The 18,302-nt window shown below is 40.4% G+C and overlaps 1 protein-coding gene and 1 long non-coding RNA gene across 2 annotated transcripts in view; one reads left to right on the top strand and one right to left on the bottom strand.

The window, feature by feature from the left end:
- Positions 1-18,302, top strand: part of CDS1 (CDP-diacylglycerol synthase 1) — a 229,918-nt gene that overhangs the window by 44,722 nt on the left and 166,894 nt on the right. The gene's annotated exons all lie outside the window — the stretch shown is intronic.
- LOC137473391 (uncharacterized) lies at positions 328-2,397 on the bottom strand. The gene is made up of 3 exons (XR_010998757.1): positions 2,352-2,397; positions 1,677-1,881; positions 328-624 (listed from the first exon to the last, which is right to left on the bottom strand). It is a non-coding gene; the product is annotated as an uncharacterized lncRNA (long non-coding RNA).

Here is an 18,302-nt window from a genome sequence, read left to right as displayed (position 1 = left end):
GAGTTAGGAGGGATGTGTGCAGCAAAGGTCAGAATCTGAGAAGACCTCAAGGCTGGTTTAATGTGCTCATTTCCCCAACTCTTGCTTCCCAATAGCTTCCATAGAGATTGTTAAAGTCAGCAAATGCTGAAATCTTCAAAACATTACAGATATCTGTAAACTTCTTTATCTAGAAAAAAAATTATGTTTCTTTCTTTACATCCACCAGTAGCTGAGCCAAGCTTGTTTCAAGTGAGGAAGACGTGTAATATCAAAGATTTACTTATTTTTTATTGCTGCGCATAAAACATCTGACAGTATTTGCCAAGAAAACCAAACTGCCTCTCTTTGTTTGCACAAGCCAAAGGAAAAGTACAGTGTATCCATCTGCAAACGAACATCAAAGCCCTTTTGCAAAACCAGGGTTGGTGACATGTATTTGGAATACCAGTATGAGAGCCGCCTGTTACAGAGCCATGCGGGTCTCTGCATTTACCCAGCATAATCCTGATTGGAGCCATGTCTTTTCTTTTTTCTCTTTATTATCACTTTGTGGTTAACATTTGTTGATGAGTAGGATTAGCAGCACATTTTCAGTGACATTTAGCTCTTTTAACAAACTCTCTTCAGTCAAAGGTTGCTGGACTGAAAAAAAATAGGAGAAAAGTCATTAAGCAAACAAATCTTTGCCAAGAGTTGATGCTAAACATGCCATCACTCTGTGTGAGTTATTCACTGTATATGAAATTTATTCCACAAGACTATGACCTTGATGTTGATTAACCAGAAATCCCTTCTTGTCTTGTCACTATTAACAGCTTTAGGTGCCTCAAGTGGCCCTTCTCTATTTTCTTTTTCTTTTAAGCATCCATTAAGGAAGGCTTTCCCCAATTTGTCACTTCTTCCTTAGTGCTGCTCATTGGCACAACCTCTTGAGGCATGAGGAATTGGGGTGTTCCTTTAGCCTGGTGATGCATCTCAGGGGAGACTTTTACTGTTTCAGGCAATTGAGTCCATTATCCAAAAAGCCTGAAAAGGGAAATGGGATTTCTCCCTGACTATATTCCTGTTTTTGAGGCCTGTCAGTGGCGGTAAGGTCACTTTGTGATTTTCTGGGCAGGACAGAATTTCGGCACTAGATCTTGTGATGCAGAGAGGGAGAATCTTATGGCTGTTCTTTACTTGTTCAAGGCTCAAAAGGGCCTCCCTGTACATGTCAGAGATGGAGCATCAGTAGATTGCCCTTAGGTCACTCAGCTTTGAGCAGACCCCAAATATGGAAGGTGGCTTAAAATCACCTCCAGCTCAGTATAAACACAGGATCACAGCAAGAACTGAACCTTTTTGGTGCCTGCTGCTAAGCATGAAACCATTTACGGAACAGAAACACTGCAAGTATTCACTTTTGCTGGCAATTTCTGGAAGGGGTGAGGGGGAGAGATCAAGAGAGGAGAAGCACACCAAAATAAATGCTGGTTGGTTTTTTTGGTATTCTTTTTGGGTGACATCGTATAGTGATAAGTTGAATAGACTGGAAGGATTGAAAACTGGACTTATTCTAAAGCTGGCTAGGAGTGAATTGCATTACAGAATATAGCTGGCACCTCTTTCTGTGAAGAAAGCCTGGCTGCCATAAACTTTGTGGTCACTGGCATGGATTCATTTGATGCTTTGTGATTTTGCTGCATGACACTCACCTCTGACAGTCTCTTGGCACACTCTTTTGTGGTGGAATGTGATGTTTATCACCACAGCTGTGTGAGATTGTACCCAGTCTGAAAGGTCTTCAGGATCCGTGACAGTCCATGACAGTCCAACCTTCCTCCCTCTCTTTCCTACTGGTTATACCAGTTGAGTGCATCACTCATGCTTAGCTGTTCCTTCCATAGCTTATAAGCAATCCTGCAAAACAAAACATTCAAAAAAGGCATGCTGTCATTAAGAAAACTTACATAATCTTAATTCTTCTCCTTCATGCAAATATGAAATATGTATCACTGTAGTATGAGTGGCTGCTGCCACCCTCCAAAGCCCAGGTTAGTTCTTTGTCACATCTTCATCCCACAGTGGGATGGATGGTGCAAAGCAACCACTCCTTCTTGGCGCTTCAGTTGCTAAATATCCTGGAAAGGCCAATGTAGAGGCATTAATTTCTTAAGGGCATTACTAGGATGCTACTGGAAGTGGTATCCCTGTGTTATGTGTAAGATTGTTAGTGATGGGAGATGTATGAAATTGTATCAAATTCTTGTCCTTCTGCAGAATATTAATGCTGAGGTGGAGGTGGGGGAACATTGGTGTGGGGAAAGTGAGTAGATACAGCTGAAAACCATTGTGCAGTTCTTATTTACAGCACAAATGTACATGCTTACGTTTCGGGAAAGTGTAGGCAAAACAACATCCTTAACAGGGAATGTGACCAGCTATTACAGCTACATCCGGAGTAGAACTCAGCAAGCCAAATGCAAAATTATGAGATCATGAGAGAAATATATATATATATAAAAAGCTGAAATACCTTTGTGACTTGAAAACTGATTATCCTTAATGGTTTGGGGTTTGTCACAATCTATATGTTTGTCAAATGCTTTGCTTTTACAGAGGTACATTTTTGTCATGAAACTGCCTAAGTGACAAACTTCTGATCAGTTTTGATCCAGATAGATACAATTAGTTGATTTTTTAATAAATTATTGTGTATGCTAATTTGCTACAAGTTTTCAGGTTAGTCTCCTAGCAGTATTTTTTTCAGTTTGGGCACTACTTTATTTCAGGCTTTGTTTTTCATTGCCTTGACACACAGGACCTAGTCTGTACAGTCTGTTATTACTTCTTTCTTTAGCTTTGAAAAGCTTCATTTATCCAATTTTCTATGATTTCCTGTGTTACGTGTGAGGTCATTTTGTTATTTGTAGTGTCATAATATCCAATAATCATACTAATTTGACAGGCATTGTTTAAAGGGGGAGAAAAGTTGCTTCACTGCAGTGACTACAGCTGATACTATCTGATAATCTCTGCTATCTCCTGCTTTCTGTGATTAAGCAGAAGTGCAGCATTTCTGCTGATGTTCTTTCCTGCATGCCCACAGGTCAAATGTAAAAGCAACTGCTGTTTTTTCTCTAGAGCTCTGGGCATTGCAGAGCATGACCTGCTACTCCATTAAGAAATCTACAAAAACTGAGCTGATTGTCTCCTTGCATTGAGCAGTTTCTTGATTGGTTTTCAAGAAAATAGTTTTCTCTTTTTTTTTTTTTTGTGTGTGTTCTCTACCTCTTGAGAGATTCCAGGTTGCTCTTATTTTCCTTTTTCATATTAAACATGTACATCTTTAAACTGAAACAGAAACCCTGAGTTCATCACATCTTGCCTGGCGATGGATGATGTGGGCTTTGGGCTCTGATTGTCTAGGCTGCAATGCCAAGGATATGTGCATGGCAGCACATATTCAGTAACAGATTATTTGGTACCTTCCCCTAGGTCATCTTTCATGTGTTTTTTCCCCACATACTATTTTATTTCCTTATATGAACTATAGGGGGGAAATGGGCTGATAGAATTCCAGCCTTTTCTGCAAATCATTTCTATTTCTCACAGCTTTCACCAAACACCTGGAAAAACCAGTTTTCAATGACATGATATCACAGGCTGGCAATGTGCTGAACACCTCTTACTACCACCATCACCATCATGACCAAGATTCCTGTTTGAGCATTGCCAAAAGGCAGTTTTGGTCATGGACAGCTCCTTCTGATGACCTTGTTACTGGCATTGAGATTTTAGCAACATTTGAGGCTCTGGTAGCAATAGGATGCCGAAGTTCTGTGTTAAATGGCTGAGTAATACATCATCTGTTCATCCTGTTTAATATATGCTTAAAGAAAAATAATGCAACCAAACTTAATTACTAAAGTTTAGGGTTTATTCAGCATGTTATTGAACTGTCTCCTAGTTTCTGCTTTGTGAACAAAGACGATACAATATTGACCAAATAATTTTAATTTAATACAAAGCTGTGGTACTAAATGTACATGAACAAGCTGAGACAATTGTAGAAATCCTTGTAGCTTTCTAATAGGATGGTTTGCTGGGGAGCTGAGACGAACTCAGCAGCACCTGGATATTTGCCAGCATGGGTTGTTAAAGTATTACAGAGAGGCTCTAACATACACAAGGTACAGATATATGATATAACTATAAAAACACAGCCAGAAAACATCAGAGATGAGTGTTTTTCTATCAATTTTTGACATAATCACCATTATTCAGATGTTTTCTTCTTTCTTGAGGGAAGGGTGATGGAAGTTTGAAGTTCAGTCATGAATTCTTGCTGGCAGCAACAGGATGGTGCACATGTTACTAGAGAAGATGTAGTGATTTCTCAGGCTTTTCTGTTAGCTATGAGAGAATAAGGCATGCTGTATTTAATTCAGAATTAGCAGCACTGCTGATATGCTTGATGTTTCTGACACCCTGCTGGGACCTGGTGTAACTGGCTTTTTTGGTGTGTGCAGGTGAAGAGGCTCACAGGCTGCACAGAACACAGCCTGTGTGGCATCGGCTCTCCTGTTGATTTAGTTTCATTTTCTGTTTTTCTGACTTGCTCAACTGCCTGTAACGGCATTAAAGTATTCTTTTGATCTTTGTTTCTATGTGTTCACTAAAAGCAGCTCTAGAAAGTCTTTATGCCAAAGGAACATTCAGAGTGAGAGGCAGCTCTCAGATTTGTTTCAAAAATCATTGGCTAATTGCATACTTGACTGAGCCTTGTTTACAATAACCTCTACTGAGAGAGCCTTTGCTGGGAACTTAAAGCAGAAACTCTGATCAGATAAATCCATTCAGGAAAAGTACACAAGTCCTAACTTGCATAGCAAGTACAGACAAGCACCTATTGTTACATCCATACTGTGCTGTCAGAGTCAGAATATTTCCTGCCTAGAATTGTGTTCAGAGGTACAGACAGCAACAGCTTGGGACATAATGCAAAGGAGTTGTGAGGGAAGCACAGACACTGGTAACTGGAGGAGTACATGACTGTGCTTCCCTCAGGAGCTGAAGAACTAAACTGATGGAAAATGCTTTATCTGGAACATTGATATCTCTGCAGTAACAATCTCAAAAATTTCAGATTGATACATGCACCTAAATTTCAGACGGATACATCCTACTCATTCACTGTTAAATTCTGTGTCCATGCCAAGGTCTTACCTACCAGACAAAAATAATCTCTACCTCTGTACCTTGTCACATTGTCCCCTTCCATCTGCCAACACACACTTGCTAAAATAGACTTCTCTTTCCACTGGTCAGGATAATTGACCTTCCCACTCCTCTATCCCTTTCTTTACTTTGTGAGCCCTACCAAAACTTCATCATCCTCTTCCAAATCTGAAACAATCTCACTGCTTCAACTGCTTTCACTTAATTCCTGCACTCATTACCTTCCCATTCTTGCTGCTTGCTCTTTCCAATCTGCATGTATGTTTATGTGGCTCTAGTGAGTATGAGTGGGTATTAGTTATTTTAAACATGGGAAGGAGGGAAGAAGGGTGAAAGATGATCTGGAATAAGATCTTAAGGAATTTGATTTTTCTGTAGAATTGTTACTGAAGAAGAGTAAGAGCTCACCTAAGTTAGAGGAGAGTACATTGTCATTAAGAAAAAATCAGTATTAGTGACAAGCAATGAAAGTATATTTGCTCCCCACAGAGTGCCAACAAATTGCATCAGTGAAGTCTTAAAGCTGACTTCCAAAGAGAGTGATTTTGGGGGAGAAGTCAATCTAACTACATTTCATCAGGCTGGATTGGGTAGTGAGAATCAGTCACACATACTGACTGCTGTCCTATGGAAGTAGTGCTGACTTACTTAATTCAAGCTGCAATTTAAAATGAACTGTGGATATTGCAAGCTTCCAGGTGTTCAGGGTTGAGTGATCTTTTAAAATTATGATATCTTGGTTTTCCCATGTGTAGTTGGTGACCAGATTTTTGCAGACTTTTTTTGAGAGGATGATTCAATCCCTTCCTGCAACTCCTTATTGTCCCATTCTCCTATCTGGAAAAGTTTGTGAGAGTTTTATGGATATAAATGGTCAACAAACCATTCATTTATCTCCAGGGGAGGCATTTTATATGCCAACCACCAATAACAAATTAAGAATATTAAGTATTGACCTTTTCTATAACAGGAAAAGCAAATTCTTATCAAAGTCATTAGAAGCATTTGAGGCAAGAAATGCACGTGATGGTATCGTATACTGAACACAAAGTAAAGATGAATGGCTCACAGTGCAGGCAGAGTATTATAAGTGCAGGATTGACAAAAATCATGTAGAAAGCAGTCAGCAAAATGGTGGGCTTAATGTTCAGGAAAGTGGTTTTCCATGGTCTGCTGTCTTCTTCCACTGTGTAAGAAGGGAGCATGGTGCAGACTGCTTGGTTATTTCCTTTCTCTTACAGAAATCCTGAACATTTACTCTCTCGCAGTCCAAAGCCAGACAGCACTTCTGTTATTTGAGTTCTCTGTGTTTGGCTCAATGCTTTCTTAAAAAGCAGTCAGTGACCAAGCTGGGTGTGGCTGATTTTTATTGGAAAGGAATTGCAAGACAAGGCTGATAGAAGGTTTCTCTTTCCCATCCCAGTTGTTTTTGCCTTTTTTTCCCTGTATTATATGCGTTTGAAGAAAAATATTGAGTAGCATACAATGAACAGCATCTCTGGCAGATACTGCTACTTCCCAGCAGCCTAAAAGTCAGGAAGAGCTTTGGATTTAATAGACAGAAGGACAAGGATGAATTTATTTTACACTTTGAACCATGTCGGTGGCTAATAGTTCTTCCAGCATCAGAAGACCAAAAATCATAGCCTGAAGTTATTTTTGGCCTTCATTCTAACCATTGGTGAGCCAGCTCAGAGATGGCAGTTATTTGGTTCTAACCTTGTGAGATTCACCTTCCTTTGTGTCCTACCAATCCATAGTGCCTATGTGAAAAGAAAAATCTAGCATTTTAGAGAAGCTGTGATATAAATGCTAGAGGGCTGCTTTTTTTAAAACCTTATTGCAAATTGCCTCAGATTTCCTGAGGGAAGAGAATCAGGAATGGCAGTTCCACATCTGTCATCACTGTTTTACTCACAGATCCTCTGGCTTGACAGCATCTCAGAAGAAAATTGCCTGCACTTGCCATGCAAGTTGCAGAATGTACATAAAATCATCTTGGTAAGTCTTTGTAAAACTGGAAGAAATTTTCCTGCCTCCAGTGAGTATTCACCTTTGAAATGCTTTTGCTCTTATGTTCTATTCAGTGAAACTCTCTAAGAATGTGTCTAATTGTTACTTAAAAACTCCTTTGGACCCGTGACTATACCAGAACTTTTAAGCCAAACTGAATTTGAGGATTCAGTTTTTCTATCAACTCTGCAAATATTGTAACTCTTCTCCATTATTTGTGTATTGTTGATACATAGCACTGCACCTCCATAAGCACCTCAGCTGAAATTGCATCTTTCAGAGCCAGTAGTATATTACTCGCATATTTAGCAGTTTTTGCAGCACTTGAACCAAATTCTTTCAAATCAGTAGTGTTGTGCTGTGGTGCAGAATTTCAGCCACTCTATTTAGCAGAACAGTAAGTAACTACAAGTAAGTAACAGTAAGTAACACAGTTACTTGATCTCAGATCTTTTAGTGGTAACACATCTCCCATTTTCTTCATAAACTGAATTACATTATTACTTCTTTACCCTGTCTTCACAAGCAAATTTAAACATCTAACTTTTCATTTTGCATTTTAAGTAGAAAAAACAATAGTAGCAATCACTTCAATATTTTCATGGCATAAGAGATGGCCTAATGAATTAATAGAATTTGCAGCTGCAAAGGTCTTTTGGTTAAGTTTTTCTAGCATACTTTTGCAAACTACACTTAAGCCCCATGAGATCCTCTGAATTCAGCCTGGTATTATTCGTCTTAGACTGACAAATGAGGTAGATAAAGGCTGTGAGACTTGTTGAAAGTTGGATAAGGCAGTGTTAGTGTAAGGAAGGTGGCATCCATGTACTTGGCTAAGTATTCCTCGTGCTGCTACCAAAGCACATATCCCATGCACTGGGTGTTTCTGCTGACAGGAAACGGTTACACAAAATACCAGGTTCAATGAAGAAGAAATTCTTCAGCTAATGAAAAGCTGGTTAAACTTTTGCTCTTGTTACTGTGACTATAACATAGATTTCTTTCTTTCCATTGAGAAAATCTGAGCAGTCTGAGTCCATACTTTATTCCACCTTGATGGCGGAGTAACTGTCCCAGAGATTGCTCGGCAGCATAAACTGCTGCTTCACTTCATCAAGCCTAAGTGTTAACAACTTCCCATTAACTCAAATGTTCCCAGGTTCAGGATCAAGAGAACCTGCTTAAGCAAAGCATCTGTCTGAGCTCATCTCGTTAATGTTCCATACAGTGAAAGGCCAACAAGGGAAGAAGGGAAAGCCTTGGCACTTCTGTGTCTTCCACCATAAAGAAGGAGGGGGAAAGAAAAAAATAAAAAGAAGATTTTTGTGAGCCATCTCCTTACAATTCTGTGAGTTTGTGTCTTTATTTGTTCTGATACTCAGAAGGGTGAGAGAAGAGATTTGTGCTTACATCACAATCAGCAATTTGCAAGCCTGAGGCCCTTGAACCTGATATATGAATTTACCAAATGCAGGGCAGACCTGGAAAGTGTATGGTGGCTCTTGTCCATAAGAAGAATGATAATGCCATACAGGCAATACAAGATTTTGGGTGTCCATTTCCCAATATATACAAGAGGGGAAAAATTATCCAGATGACTTCTATGTTTGGGAAGAGGGATAAGTGGAGCTAAATGCAGACCCATATTTCAGTCACAAATGAATATTACATCTCAAAGATCTCCCATTTTACTGACCACGGGATGTTTGAATCAGAGGGATGCATCTGTTCATGCAAGCATAATGCCTTCATCCCATTAGAGCTGTTTCTCAGAAACAGGAATGGTCTGTAGTTTTCCTTATGCAATTCTGCTATGGAGGGCGGCCTTGTTCTACTCTTGGTTTTGGGAGTACTTAAAGATATGTCATGTGCCAGGGGGGAATTTGAGCTTGACAGTTTGCACTGCAAACAGTCTCTCCAGAAGAGTTAAAATATTCAAAAGAGGCAAGCACAGATGTGAGAGAATCTAACAGTCTCCCATCCTTTGCTCAGTAAAGACATTTCATGATCCCCCTCTTGTTTGCTTGTTGACTAACTTCCAGCAAATATTCTTTAGATGCCTATCTAGCATCTTTTCAGAATTCTTGCATCCATGTTGTTCTTTGCCTAGGAGTTCCTCATGTTTCCAGCTTCCTCTGTGGAGAGCCATTTATTTCTGTGTGGCTTGAACTTTTTTCCTACCTTCTAAGATAAGAAGAAACTCTCGATTCCTATATGCCTGCTCCAAACTACTTTATGTTTGTCAGCCTTGTCATATGCCTCAGTTGTCTCTTTTCCAGAGTAAACAGTTCCAAACTGTTCAGTCTTTCATTGTGTGTTTGCTGTCAAGGCTCCATGGATGTAATTCCTTCAGTCAAATCTTAACCTTGCATATTGGCATGAAAACTATAACAGGAAACAAAAAGAAAAAACATCTCAATTGGAAGAGAAGATGTCCATCTGCTCTGGAGGCATCATATGGGGAGGACATGCAAGTGCAGGTGATTGTGGAAGAGTTTCCAAAGAGACCATCAGTGCCATTATCTGAAATGTAAGGACAACACACATAAAGAAGACCTTCTCCACCCTCCCCACCAGGGATTTCTAGGAGCCTCAATAATTTTATTCCTAAAACAAGAAGTTGTTTTTTTAGAATGAGGATGGTGAAACACTAGAACAGGTAGCCCACAGAGGTAGGGGCCCCATCCCTGGAAACATTATTGGTCAGGTTGAACACAGCTCTGAGCAACCTAATCTAGTTGAAGCTCCTTGAACTGTTCTATGAGAAAGCAGTACTAGAATAGAATAGGCTGTTATTAAACATAATGTCATTACACAATCATTTAACATAATTTTCAGTACAATTGTATTTTTCACTTTTCATAAGTTGCTCTAGTATACACACTCTCTCTGATAACACCACTGTACTTCATTCAGTGTTTTTCACAAATACACTCCCTCCTATGTAGTCATAGGGTATCTTCATAAAAAAACCCAGCTCTCCGGTGTGATGGAGTTATTTCTGTGTCTCTGGGTTTTCCTATTTCTGCAATTCCCTTCTCGTGGCTGCTGAACCCTTCTGCAGCTCACAAGGTGCCACTTGTTCCTGGGAGCAGCAGACACCTGACCTCTGAAGCAGTCCCAGGAGATTTAAGGATTTATGGTCTTTTTTTTTTCTTAATTCCTAGTGATGGACTCTGACACCATAATATTTCTATGAGGAAAACAGACAGTGTTTTTACATGGAAAAGGAGAAAGAACAGGCATAAATATTCTCATTTTGAGTCACCTCATGCTATTTACACATAATTCCTCTTGATAGTTTGAAATGAGAATCAAGCCTTTAGCGTGAGGAAACACTTGATTCTTCATTAACAACCTCCCCTGCACAGCTGCATCAAGAAGTAAATTGACTGGGTCCAGAAAGAGCAAGGTAGTTATTTTCAACAGTGTTCATCCTGATCTTCACCCAAACTGGGGACAGTTCAAAGCAGAATACTGAGCAAAAATGACTCTGCAGCAAACCTAATGTTAGAATTTCTTAGTTTCCTTTCAAAGGATAAGGAGGGAAAACTGTCCCATATGCATAAATGAGGGAACCATTTCCATCCTGTGATAAAAAGGGATTTTGTTTGCCAGTCTGGGTTGAATTGGCTGGAAAAGTGTAGGTGTTATTATTAATCTTGGAGCTTGTGGAGTGATGGCTTTGCTTTGGCTTTAGTTTTTGGTGTGTTGTTTCATTGTTTGGGGTTTTTTTATAATTCCAGTAAATTCATCCACAGAATCTGGATGTCTTTTTGGCTTAGCATGGTTGTTAGAGGTGGATGTTGTAGTGATATATCTTGTTGAATAAAGACAGGTGGTTTTCAACCAAGTCTGTTATCAGCCTGGTTTACAATAAGAGGTGTGGAAAAGGCACACTTTTCCCACAGTGCAAACACACGTTTGGGTGAGGGCTTTAAAGGGCACATCATTTATAGCTGTAAAGAGTCTGCTCCTCTAAAGATAGCAAGGAGGTGATTTTCACTTGAACAAGTACTACCAGGGGAGAGAGTTTTACAAAAGAGAAAAAAAAAGAAAATATTTGCTCAGGAATTTAAGGTCAGGAGTCCCATTCAGAGACAGTAAGGTGTGTCCTCTTACCTCTTTCAGGTATTTCTATCAATCTGTTTTGGAGGCTCTTTGGAGGGATGACTGAGATGTCTTATCTGAGGGGCTGGAGGGTGGGAGTGGGGTGTGCAAGCACACAGCTGCTCTTAATAAAAGTCCATCAGAATTGCAGCTTGCACAAGAAGGACTCTTGTTCTGTTTTCTTGAGACAGAAGATCCTGCAGAAGTAGTAGCCAGGACATGACCTTGTAGGCCCGAGGACAGGGAAGGCCAGCTGGCCACTAGATCTAGTGGAGGACATATAACCCCCTCTCCATGGACAGAGTGCTTCAGGGGGCCCTTGAGACCCCCAGAAACAGAGCCCCCAACACTTAGCAAATAGAATTTGTGGCTCTTTCTGCAGGCTGCCTCTGACCAGCAAAGAGCACAGAGATCTGTGAGAGAAGAAGGACTGCTTCTTTTGAAGCATGGCTCATTGACAAAAAGGTGCAAGAGATTAGAAATAAAAGCTCAAACACTTTTTAACAACTCCTATTTGTGGGAGGGAGGGTCATACTCTCCCAGCACAGGGTATTCCTCCTGACAGCATTATTTCAATGTTGCATTTCCCTTGCTCCTGTGACAGTGTCTCTTTCTTAGTTGTCTTTCAAGACCCTGTCAGATTTGAGGACTTGCTGTCAGTCCAGTACTTCCCAGTACTGCAAGATGGGAGCAGCTCTCCTGTACTCATAGGTACTTGTGCAGTGAGCTGTGGTATGGGAGGGCACTTCTCTTTCTGCTCCACTACAGCAGAGCACCTCCCCAAAAGTCTGCTAGGGCTGAGAGATGCCCCTGCCAGTGCTTCTCCTTGGTCCTGACTCCTCTCCAGTGGTGAGCCCAGCAACCGTGTGGGTTTCCCTTCAGCCAGCTTTGTGCAGCCCTGGGGGAGAGAAGGGGAAGAGGTGGGCTGCAGCAGGATGAAGAGTCTGGCAGAGCCAGGGCTTTGGGGGCTGGCTCAGCTGGGATGGGTCTGCAGGACAGGCTTAGGATTCCTCTGGGAGACCCCCAAAGCACCTCTGGGTTTGGGTGCTCTGCCTGCTGCAGCCCAGACCTCTTGTGACCTGCCTTTATAAGTCCTTCTTCTTCACTGCTCATTTCATTTATGACACTTGGCTTTCATATAGCTCTCAGAGCAGCTACAGCTTGTTCTGTGAGGATGAGGAAGGTGTTCCTCTTCCCCCAGTCTTTATTTTATATCTGTATAGTTTTCTAGGGAATGTATATACTACCTTCCACCCCAACCCCTTTGTTCCTTCCTAAAATTCCACTTCATATTCTGCACTGCAGACATAGAGACAGCCAACTTTCTGCCTGAGGTTGTGAAATGGTTGGAATGGAGAAAAACAGAGGCAAGATCTTAGCTGAGATGTGCATATCAGAGGGAGGAGGTGTGGGGGGACAGGTAGTATTCGTGGAGCACCATGTGGAGGGAACCAGCAGCCTGTGTGGCACAAAAACCTTTTAAACTCACAACAGGGGAATGCTCTGTGGATTGAAGGCTTCAAAGAGAGAGGCTACCAGCTACAAAAAACAAATCTTTAAATAACTGGGAGAACGATGAGAAAAAGTCTGAACCTCTTGCTTGCAGGAAGAGAGATGGCTTCACTCAGCCTGGGTGGAAAGCTGTGTAATCCCTTTGACTTTGGGAACATTGCAAGGGCTTACACCACAGAATAATTTAGCCTGCTGGATCCAATGGCCTTATTCAGGCTGAATAATTCTTTTATCCCTTCTCTGCATTCAAATTGCAGCAATAGGCACCAAAATGTGTGTTGGTCTTGGTTCCAGTGAGACAGGTTTTACAAGGCTTGTGTGAGGCACTTTTGTTAAAACTGCACTGCTGAGCTGAAGGGAAAGTTTCTTCAGCTTTCAAAAAAAATCTCTTTATGGGTATCGTTCAAGCTTGGGAAATGCCAGCCTGAGAGATGGAACATAAGGTAAATTACAAGCAATGGCATACAAGGAGATATAATAAATCCTTTACCATTGATAGTAGCCTGCCAGCTATATTACAATTTTAAAGGGAGTTCTCTTTAACAAAAATAATTATTAAATATACTTATAATTAATTGAAAGAGCTTATTTCTCCAAAATATCAGTGAAAACCCTGTCTTGAGCAAAGTGCTTTAGTTAAATACACACCAGCCCTAGTCCTGATATCTGTATAACTATGAGCATTTTTTGGTTTTAGAAGAAATTTTTAACATTCATATTTTCCCCACTGCTTACCTAGTAGATTCTTGACTGAGTGAGAGGGAGCTTGAAATTATTCCAGCCCCATCTTGGACCCTGTGCCATCATGACACAGAAACTGATGGCAGCTGGCCCCTCCTTGCAACTTCTACAGTGTGTTCCATGTGCTTCTGTTTCTCCAGCTGACCCTTAAGTAGTGTCCTCTGAGCCCCTTTTTTTAGAAGTTTTAGAAAGTTTTAGAAAGCCCAGTGTCTCTGTAGGGGCCAAGATTTGCCTCTTCTTTGGGGTTTTGTTCCAGTGTAATTATGTTTCTTTATGTTCCAGTATGATTTTCTTCTTCCAGGAAGGCATTACTTAATTTTGGGTTTTTTTCCTTCAGTGCAGGCATATGATTTCAAATACCTTCCTCAGACTCCAACATGTAGTTCTTCAGAAATGTAATGGGCAGGTAGGCATGGGAAAGAATTTGATTATACTTGAAAAGAAAGATGAAATAGATCTGATGGTAAGGCTATCCAGCATATTTTAGGTTTCTCTCTGTAGTTTAGGTAGAAAGGATTGTTCTTCTGCCAGTGTAAATATATAAATTTTAAAAGAGATGTCAAGGACTGTTTAACATACAGGAAAAAAAAAGTTTCACACATCTGCCCTTATAATAGCCCTATGTGTTTGCATTCTACTTATTTATGCATTCGCATTTGGTTTATTTATGAGATCTTTGCCCAGAAATGTTCCTTTATTAACTCTATATGGCTCTATATGGTAATTAATATATCACTGTGATATTCCATCTGTTATTATTTCTCCAGCATTTGCACCTATGAGCCCCAACCTCAATCGGAGCCTCATTTGGATCCCAGGATCAAAGCCTTTTTTGTACTAGGGACTCTGTATACGCACAGAGGGTAGCTGAGGCTTTTAGTCTGAGCACAGAAACCGGGCAAGTGTCAGTGCAGGGATGGGCGCTGGCCCTTAGCACTGACCAGCCCATCGAGCAGTGCTGGGGGAAATGTAGTAGTTATGGAAGTCAGGCCCAGATCCCCTGTAGTCCCTCCACCATTCTGCCTCTCCGCAGTGCTGCGGCACCTCCAAACTGAGAGGCATGATATTGATACTGTGATTTCCTTGGTGTGTTTGGGCTGTAATAAATCACCCACCCAAGGCCACAGAAAGGGGTGTAACAACTGCACCCAGGGGTGTCATCTTTTTGCTCATAAAAATGGAATGACAAAGCAACTTGTTAAGCAGGCTGAACAAGGATTCCCCAATGTGAGCCATGCTCCTGTGAGATTTTGTGCACCAGCAAAAGCTGGAGCTGAAGTCCATAGTCTCCTCTGTAGCAGGCTAGCAAACATGGGAGGTGGCTACAACAATGATGGCACAAAAGATGCTTTAAAGCCCAGCTGTGGTTATGGTAGGAAGCTGGGAATCAAGGCTCATGCCCACAGAGTTGGAAGGAGGAGGAGAAAAAGGAAGGGGTAGTGTCAGTGTGGTTGAGGTTTATGAAGCCAAAGCTAAAGTAAACATAAATAGCCTGTAAAGTGTGTGGAAGTAGAAGGAACAGTTTAATTCAGCTTTGTCGATGGTGAGCAAGTGATTCTGGTAGGTCAGGGTAATGTTTTAACTACTATGGTGATGATGTTATTGCTGTGTAGTCTGAAAGTAAAGAGAAAACTATCTTTTGTTGGAATACTAATGCATTAATAATTATAAAATAAGCTTCTCCCAACTGCTGTCCAATGGAAGCAGCCTCCATAAGCAGTGTGGTGTTCATGCTGTCAGGGACTCATTATTTCTGTTCAGTGGTGGCAGGAAGGCACTAGCTTAACTGTAAATATTGACAGCAAGCTGAAAAATCTTCTGCTTGAGGGGAAAAAAGTAAGTCCAGATGGTTGAGAACCCAACTTTACAGTTTTCTGATGGTGAAAACAGAGATGAAGTCATTTATGATATCCAGAAAATGCTAAAGGAAAGATTAAATGGAACATCCAGTTTCAATAGCTGTGGTGGGAACAAAATCTTTCCACCTGAAGTTAATATTAAAATATTTCCCTTCTGATCTTCTTCCTTAGAGAAGGAGACTTTTGTCTGTGTGTGGTTGGGGATGGTGGGAAATAATAATTTTCAAAATTTCAAGTATGAAAATTAAAATATGTTTATTACTTTGAATGTCATAGTAGTGTCCCATGACAATGGTACTCTATGGAGTTCCTCATGTTTCCACTCTGCTACTTGGTTTGCATCTTTCTATCTAACCCTCAGAGCCATCTTTCTGCAGAAGTGGGAGGATGGAAAGTGCTGTTCTGTGCTCGGCAGCATAATTTGTTTGGATGATCTGTTACTTGCAAAGAACCCTGTGAACCCAAGTATGTTGATATTTGGGGAATGTTTTTAGGGGAACAATTTCCTGCAGCCAGGGTGAAGGACATCTTTCAAAAACAGAATGGGAATGACAATTTCATGATATTTTCCTGTTAATCACATGAATCATCTAAATCAAAAACACAAAAAGAAAAGAAAAAAAAAACAACAACAACAACAAAGCACCCAACAAAACAAAAAAAATCCCAGACCTGGTTTTAAGCAGTTACCTCAGAGGCCATTCATCTGCCTTGTTCAGTCTCAAAGAACACAAAACACATCTTATTTCTGATAGAAACATCCAAAGGGATAATCATCCAACATGTCTCCATGTATTTGTGTTGCTGGTAGTTTTTGGCCACAGATACACCCTATGCTGTACAGGGCTCCAGCCCCAGGGTTGCACACTCTTGGTACTGTGGGTTCAGTGGCAAAATTGCTTCTCTTGCATTGTGGCCTGCCTGACTTTTGGTAAGTCAACACCAGTGGCTTTCCAAAGTTGTCTTTAATTCTTACTTTCTTTCTTTTTCTTTTGGTGAATCTACATGTGGCTGTAATCTGGTGCCCGGGCATCCTACTTGCAGCACAATTTAAAGGCCCAATATGAGTGCAGTGTGCCAGGTCTGGGAACAGAATTCTGTTCCCAGAATTTTTATTTCAAGTTACCTTAAAAGACACTTTCTGTTAGGCTCTTCTTTTTTAGAGAGCTTTCACATAAACTACAAGTGTGTTCAGAGAAAATTTTCTAATTTAATAAAGGCTTTTAAAATTCTCATTATGAAAACAGGGAAAAAGGGCAATTTTGTTGATAAATGTATCTTTGTTTTCAGTTTACTGGTATCTGTAAACATTTAGAGTAATTGGTCAGATTTCTAGCTGGGGATTTCTTATGCTTATGTGTAAATAAACCACAAAGCCATAAATAAGCACTTGCCACTTTGAATGGGTTTTTGAAAGCTAAATGCAGGGGCACAGTTGAACTTCAGAAAGAGTACTTACAAACAAGGATTTGCAAGGGTGTACTGACATTAAGGCTTGCTAAAGCATGGCTGTAACTTTAGCCAAAATAGTTATAAAGAACTCTTGTGCTGATGCCTCAAACATATCACCTTATTACTGCGTATATCCTGCAGTTTGAGAACTACCATCCAAGGAAAATTGCAGGACTTAGAGCATATGACTGGTAATGAGAAACATTCCACTTGAATATTCAGTCAGTTTCGCCTTAATTTGCGGTGGCTCAGTCAAGGGCTGGATTGAAAAGCTCATTTTAGAAAGTGGTTTCTTCCTCAATATCTGCAGTTCTGCCAGGGCGAAGGACAAATGCTCAGAGCAGCATTGTGGTAAAGTTAGGAGGAGCACTGCAGCTTTGTCACTTCTACTTCTACATGGGGTCAGGGAAGAGGCAGGATCTTAGGAAATACAGTGGTTTTACATATATGATGGTATGATATGTTAGTAAAGGGCCAGGATTTGCATTTTGATTGGACAAGGCCTTATGGGCATCCCTCCAAAAGGCTATACAGCTATGAGGGTGCTTGTGTTTTACTTTATGGGGAGGGGCAGAGGAGGGAGAAAGCAAACATAATTTTCCCAAAGTGGTCCTTATCTTGTAACAAGAACTTGGACATAATTTTTCTTAAATTCTATGCAAATACTTGGGACAAATATTGTGTTCAAACTTTCCTGGCTGTTTCAGCAGGCAAGATCAAATCATCTTCATAACTACTACGAACAGTCTTTCAGTGCAGGTGCAACTTTATTTCTTTATCTCTGTGATGGGCATGTTTTACTAAACTTTATTTTATTGCAGCTTCCCAGAAATACATGTTTTAATATACCAGACAAGAATAAGCAATGAGCTCATACACAGAAAAAAGTCTGGTTTATAGTTATTGAATATACATGCTCTGTGTTTGCTATGACTTTAATATGTATGTCATACATTCTACTAAACAATTCAAGCATAAATGGAAAATTGGATAATAATGGAAAGAATCCAAAGCTTTTGAATGCAAAAGGGTTTGGCAGAAACATAGGTAGGAGGTAAGAACTCTGATTATGCTATTTATACTTGTTTTTAATAGCAAGCTCCCCAGCAGCTGTTGTGATGGAAGGGCATTTTTGAAGATCAGTATAGGTATTTCAATTACCTGGTACACCTGACACAAGAAAAGATGCTTATTTTATTGAAAGCTGAAAACAGAAATACTACAGACTTTGTAACATATACAGAGAGAGCAGAATCCGGCATGTTTAGCAAGGCAGATCTAGCTCCAAAAAGTAAATTTAAAAATAGCAGTGTGAATCATCCAGCAGTTTCATATCAAAGGTGCTTATCTACAAGCAATCCAATGGTTTTCCTTACTGTCAGCAACGCACAGTCTTCCTGGAAGCTGAAAGTC

The sequence above is a fragment of the Anomalospiza imberbis genome, chromosome 4, assembly GCF_031753505.1.
Source record: "Anomalospiza imberbis isolate Cuckoo-Finch-1a 21T00152 chromosome 4, ASM3175350v1, whole genome shotgun sequence".
In the NCBI taxonomy this organism is placed as follows: Eukaryota; Metazoa; Chordata; class Aves; order Passeriformes; family Viduidae; genus Anomalospiza; species Anomalospiza imberbis.
The sequence above is the reverse complement of the archived record's forward strand: the minus strand, read 5'-3'. Positions and strand labels throughout refer to the sequence as shown.